Source organism: Lucilia cuprina, chromosome 5 (genome assembly GCF_022045245.1).
Source record: "Lucilia cuprina isolate Lc7/37 chromosome 5, ASM2204524v1, whole genome shotgun sequence".
Lineage (NCBI taxonomy): Eukaryota > Metazoa > Arthropoda > Insecta > Diptera > Calliphoridae > Lucilia > Lucilia cuprina.
The window spans coordinates 8,708,396-8,715,617 of NC_060953.1; positions in this window are offsets into that span (position 1 = coordinate 8,708,396).

A 7,222-nucleotide genomic window follows, 5' to 3' on the forward strand; every position below is an offset into this window, starting at 1 on the left:
TTTTTTGGGTCCAAACATAAAAGTCCTTTTTCTGGCTAAACTAGAGCCCCTAGGAGCAAAAAGAGTAAAATCTGTGATCACTTTTATTTCTACTCAAAATTCGATTTTTTGAATCCAAACATCCATTCCATTTTCTGGCTAATCTAGTCAAAATTCGATTTTTTGGTCCAAACATAAAAGTCCATTTTCTGGCTAAACTAGAGCCTCTAGGAGCAAAAGGAGTAAAATCTGAGATCACTTTTATTTCTACTCAAAATTCGATTTTTTGAGTCCAAACATCCATTCCATTTTCTGGCTAAACTAGAGCCCCTAGGAGCAAAAGGATTAAAATCTGTGATCACTTTTATTTCTAGTCAAAATTCGATTTTTTGGTCCAAACATAAAAGTCCATTTCTGGCTAAACTAGAGCCCCTAGGAGCAAAAGGATTAAAATCTGTGATCACTTTTATTTCTACTCAAAATTCGATTTTTTGGGTCCAAACATAAAAGTCCTTTTTCTGGCTAAACTAGAGCCCCTAGGAGCAAAAGGATTAAAATCTGTGATCACTTTTATTTCTGCTCAAAATTTGATCTTTTTTGGCCAAACATAAAAGTCCATTTTCTGGCTACATTAGAGCCACTAGGAGCAAAAGGATTAAAATCTGTGATCACTTTTATTTCTGCTCAAAATTTATTTTTTTTTGGCCAAACATATCTTTTATTTCTAGTCAAAATTCGACTTTTTGGGTCCAAACATAAAAAATTCGATTTTTGGGTCCAAACATAAAAGTCCATTTTCTGGCTAAACAAGAGCCTCTAGGAGCAAAAGGAGTAAAATATGTGATCACTTTTATTTCTATACAAAATTCTTTTTTTTTGGGTCCATAAAAGTCCATTCTCTAGGAGCAAAAGAATTAAAATCTGTGATCACTTTTATTTCTAGTCAAAATTTTACTTTTTGGGTCCAAACATAAAAGTCCATATTCTGACTAAACTAAAGCCCTTAGGAGCAAATGGATTAAAATCTGTGATCACTTTTATCTTTATTCAAAATTCGATTTTTTAGGTCCAAAGATAAAAGACCATTTTCTGGCTAAACTAGAACCCTTATGAGCATAAGGAATAAAATCTGTGATCACTTTTATTTCCAGTCAAAATTCGATTTTTGGGTTCAAACATAAATCTCCATTTCCTGGCTAAACTAGAGCCCCTAGGAGCATAAGGATTAGAATCTGTGATCACTTTTATTTCTAGTCAAAATTCGGTTTTTTGGTCCAAACATAAAAGTCCATTTTCTGGCTAAACTAGAGCCTCTAGGAGCAAAAGGAGTAAAGTCTGTGATCACTTTTATTTTTAGTCAAAATTCGATTTTTTGGGTCCAAACATAAAGGACCATTTTCTGGCTAAACTAGAGCCCCAAGGAGCAAAAGGATTAAAATCTGTGATCACTTTTATTTCTACTCAAAATTCGATTTTTTGGGTCCAAACATAAAAGTCCTTTTTCTGGCTAAACTAGAGCCCCTAGGAGCAAAAGGAGTAAAATCTGTGATCACTTTTATTTCCAGTCAAAATTCGATTTTTTGGGTCCAAACATAAAAGTCCTTTTTCTGGCTAAACTAGAGCCCCTAGGAGCAAAAGGAGTAAAATCTATGATCACTTTTATTTCCAGTCAAAATTCGATTTTTGGGTTCAAACATAAATCTCCATTTTCTGGCTAAACTAGAGCCCCTAAAAGTCCATTTTCTGGCTAAACTAGAGCCTCTAGGAGCAAAAGGAGTAAAATCTGAGATCACTTTTATTTCTACTCAAAATTCGATTATTTGAGTCCAAACATAAAAGTCCTTTTTCTGGCTAAACTAGAGCCCCTAGGAGCAAAAGGATTAAAATCTGTGATCACTTTTATTTCTGGTCAAAATTCGATTTTTTGGTCCAAACATAAAAGTCCATTTCTGGCTAAACTAGAGCCTCTAGGAGCAAAAGGAATAAAATCTGTGATCACTTTCATTTTTAGTCAAAATTCGTTTTTTTGGGTCCAAACATAAAAGACCATTTTCTGGCTAAACTAGAGCCCCTAGGAGCAAAAGGAATAAAATCTATGATCACTTTTATTTTTAGTCAAAATTCGATTTTTGGGTTCAAACATAAATCTCCATTTTCTGGCTAAACTAGAGCCCCTAGGAGCAAAAGGAGTAAAATCTGTGATCACTTTTATTTCTACTCAAAATTCGATTTTTTGAGTCCAAACAACCATTCCATTTTCTGGCTAAACTAGAGCCTCTAGGAGCAAAAGGATTAAAATCTGTGATCACTTTTATTTCCAGTCAAAATTCGATTTTTTGGTCCAAACATAAAAGTCCATTTTCTGGCTAAACTAGAGCCTCTAGGAGCAAAAGGAGTAAAATCTGAGATCACTTTTATTTCTACTCAAAATTCGATTTTTGAGTCCAAACATAAAAGTCCTTTTTCTGGCTAAACTAGTGCCTCTAGGAGCAAAAGGAGTAAAATCTGTGATCACTTTTATTTCTAGTCAGAAGTTTACTTTTTGGGTCCAAACCTAAAAGTCTATTTTCTGACTAAACTAGAGCCTCTAGGATCACTTTTACTTTCAGTCAAAATTCGATTTTTTGGGTCCAAACATAAAAGACCATTTTCTGGCTAAACTAGTGCCTCTAGGAGCAAAAGGAGTAAAATCTGAGATCACTTTTATTTCTACTCAAAATTCATTTTTTTTGGGTCCATAAAAGTCCATTTTCTGGCTAAACTAGAGTCTCTAGGAGCAAAAGGATTAAAATCTGTGATCACTTTTATTTCTAGTCAGAAGTTTACTTTTTGGGTCCAAACCTAAAAGTCTATTTTCTGACTAAACTAGAGCCTCTAGGAGCAAAAGGAGTAAAATCTGTGATCATTTTTATTTCCAGCCAAAATTCGATTTTTGGGTTCAAACATAAAAGTCCATTTTCTGGCTAAACTAGAGCCTCTAATAGCAAAAGGAATAAAATCTGTGATCACTTTCATTTCCAGTCAAAATTCGATTTTTTAGGTCCAAACATAAAAGTCCATATTCTGACTAAACTAAAGCCCTTAGGAGCAAATGGATTAAAATCTGTGATCACTTTTATCTCTATTCAAAATTCGATTTTTTAGGTCCAAAGATAAAAGACCATTTTCTGGCTAAACTAGAACCCTTATGAGCATAAGGAATAAAATCTGTGATCACTTTTATTTCCAGTCAAAACTCGATTTTTGGGTTCAAACATAAATCTCCATTTTCTGGCTAAACTAGCGCCCCTAGGAGCAAAAGGATTAAAATCTATGATCACTTTTATTTCTAGTCAAAATTCGATTTTTTGAGTCCAAACATAAAAGTCCTTTTTCTGGCTAAACTAGAGCCTGTAGGAGCAAAAGGAGTAAAATCTGTGATCACTTTTATTTTTAGTCAAAATTCGATTTTTGGGTCCAAACATAAAGGACCATTTTCTGGCTAAACTAGAGCCCCTAGGAGCAAAAGGATTAAAATCTATGATCACTTTTATTTCTACTCAAAATTCGATTTTTTGAGTCCAAACATAAAAGTCCTTTTTCTGGCTAAACTAGAGCCCCTAGGAGCAAAAGGATTAAAATCTATGATCACTTGCAAAAGGATTAAAATCTGTGATCACTTTTATTTCCAGCCAAAATTCGATTTTTAGGTCCAAACATAAAAGTCCATTTTCTGAATAACTAAAGCCCTTAGGAGCAAAAGGATTAAAATCAGTGATCACTTTTATTTCTACTCAAAATTCGATTTTTTGAGTCCAAACATAAAAGTCCTTTTTCTGGCTAAACTAGAGCCTGTAGGAGCAAAAGGAGTAAAATCTGTGATCACTTTTATTTCCAGTCAGAATTCGATTTTTGGATCCGAACATAAAAGTCCATTTTCTGGCTAAACTAGGGCCTCTAGGAGCAACAGGATTAAAATCTGTGATCACTTTTACTTCTAGTCAAAATTCATTTTTTTGTGTCCATATATAAAAGTCCATTTTCTGGCTAAACTAGAGCCCCTGGGAGCAAAAGGATTAAAATCTGTGATCACTTTTATTTCTGCTCAAAATTTGATCTTTTTTGGCCAAACATAAAAGTCCATTTTCTGGCTACATTAGAGCCACTAGGAGCAAAAGGATTAAAATCTGTGATCACTTTTATTTCTGCTCAAAATTAATTTTTTTTGGTCCAAACATAAAAGTCCATTTTTTGGCAAAACTAGAGCCACTAGGAGCAAAAGGATTTAAATCTGTGATCACTTTTATTTCTGCTCAAAATTTGTTTTTTTTTTTGGTCCAAGCATAAAAGTCCTTTTTCTGGCTAAACTAGAGCCCCTAGGAGCAAAAGGAGTAAAATCTGTGATAACTTTTATTTCTACTCAAAATTCGATTTTTTGAGTCCAAACGTAAAAGTCCTTTTTCTGGCTAAACTAGAGGCTCTAGGAGCAAAAGGATTAAAATCTGTGATCACGTTTATTTCTATACAAAATTCATTTTTTTTTTTGGGTCCATATATAAAAGTCCATTTTCTGGCTAAACTAGAGCCTCTAGGATCACTTTTACTTTCAGTCAAAATTCGATTTTTTGGGTCCAAACATAAAAGACCATTTTCTGGCTAAACTAGAGCCCCTAGGTGCAAAAGGATTAAAATCTGTGATCACTTTTATTTCTATACAAAATTCATTTTTTGGGTCCATATATAAAAGTCCATTTTCTGGCTAAACTAGAGCCCCTAGGAGCAAAAGGATTATAATCTGTGATCACTTTTATTTCTATACAAAATTCATTTTTTTGGGTCCATATATAAAAGTCCATTTTCTGGCTAAACTAGAACCTCTAGGAACAAAAGGAGTAAAATCTGTGATCACTTTTATTTCTACTCAAAATTAGATTTTTTGGGTCCAAACATAAAAGTCCATTTTCTGACTAAACTAGAGCCTCTAGGAGCAAAAGGAGTAAAATCTGTGATCACTTTTATTACCAATCAAAAATCGATTTTTGGGTCCAACATAAAAGACCATTTTCTGGCTAAACTAGAGCCCCTAGGAGCAAAAGGATTAAAATCTGTGATCACTTTTATTTCTATACAAAATTCAGTGTTTTGGGTCCATATATAAAAGTCCATTTTCTGGCTAAACTAGAGCCCCTAGGAGCAAAAGGATTAAAATCTCTGATCACTTTTATTTCTACTAAAAATTTGATTTTTGGGTCCAAACTAGAGCCCCTTGGAGCAAAAGGAGTAAAATCTGCTATCACATTTATTTCCAGTCAAAATTCGATTTTTGGGTCCAAACATAAAAGTCCATTTTCTGGCTAAACTAGAGCCCCTAGGAGCAAAAGGATTAAAATCTATGATCACTTTTATTTCCAGTCAAAATTCGATTTTTGGGTTCAAACATAAAAGTCCATTTTCTGGCTAAAATAGAGCCCCTAGGAGCAAAAGGATTAAAATCTGTGATCACTTTTATTTCCACTCAAAATTCGATTTTTTGGGCCCAAACATAAAAGTCCATTTTCTGGCTAAACTAGAGCCTTTACCTTTATTCTATTCAAAATTTGATTTTTTGGGTCCAAACATAAAAGTCAATTTCTGGCTAAACTAGAGGCTGTATGAGCAAAACGATTAAAATCTGTGTTCACTTTTATTCTGTTTTTTTTTATTTCTTCTGTCTTATTGTTTTTTTTTTTATTTTAAAATCACTTTTTTCACCAAACAAACAGCATACTCCCCTCTTCATAAAAACTTATAACAAAAGCTAGCCAGCTTTAGAACTTTTCAACTCAACCATACCTTCCAAGCTAATACTACTTCTTAGAAAACTTTTTATTACAATCTGCATAAGAAAGCTTTTAACCTGTTTCTTAATATGTATTATCTTTTTCTCAACTTACTCAGTCTTACTTGGCTTAATGCAATATACTTCTTAGTTAATTGCGCATCTTACTATCTCATTCTACCTTTATGGTTTTAGCCTTTCCATTTCCTAAGCTGTTAAAAAGCTCTTTTCCGTTTCTTCTTTATTTTTTAGTTTCACTAGTAATTTTTCACGGTTCGGTTGTGTCTCCGTATGGAATTAGGAAAAAAGGTTTTAAAATAGATAAAAATGTTTTAAAAATGTTAATTTCTTAATAAAAATATAGTTTAATAAAAGTTTTATAAACAAATTGGTAAATTTGCGCAAATATCATGCAATTTAATAGTAACATTCAAGCAAAAAGTATTTGTTAGAATGAAACTGTTGCCGGCAGCGCTGCCGTCAACAAGTGTGTGCCTTTTCTATTATCATCATACGGTTGCTTCGCTGTTTTCATTGTCGGTTGTAGTTTTTGTCAGTGTGTGTTTGTTGTTATAGCTAAAGTAGTGTAGGAAATATAAAAAGTTGTTAATAAGCAAAAGCAAATGTTTTACGCAGGGGAAGTGTTTTGTTATTGCATGAAGAGAAGAGAGAAAAATAAAATGAGCAAAAGAAAATATAAATGAGCAAATTAAAATAAATCATGTTTAATAAAGCTGTCCATATGGTCTTTTTATAATATATAAGAGTGTGAAATGAAAATGTTTAAAAAATTTAAATAAATCTGGGAAGCGGAAATACATATACAAATGATTTAGATTATTTTCACAAACAAACATCAAAGGTATATTCATTCACAATTTATAATTTCTATTTACAAATAAACTTTAAAAAATTCGATAGAAAAGTTTTTCAAGAAATCGCTTGTCTAGTTTAATTTTAAATATCAATAGGAGTGTGTCCTGAAGAAATGTGTCTAAAGAAGACACTTTTTTGTATAGAAATGTGTCTATAGAAGACATTTTCCTGTAGAAATGTGTCAATAGAAGACACTTTTCCATAGAAATGTGTCTAAAGAAGATATTTTTCTATAGAAATGTGTCTACAGAAGACATTTTTCTATAGAAATGTGTCTACAGAAGACATTTTTCTTTAGAAATGTGTCTACAGAAGACATTTTTCTATAGAAATGTGTCTACAGAAGAAAATTTTCTACAGAAATGTGTTTATAGAAGACACTTTTCTATAGAAATGTTTCTGAAAGAGACACTTTTCTATAGAAATGTGTCTATAGAAGACACTTTTCTATAGAAATGTGTGTATAGAAGACACTTTTCTATAGAAATGTGTCTATAGAAGACACTTTTCTATAGAAATGTGTCTATAGAAGACACTTTTCTATAGAAATGTGTCTATAGAAGACACTTT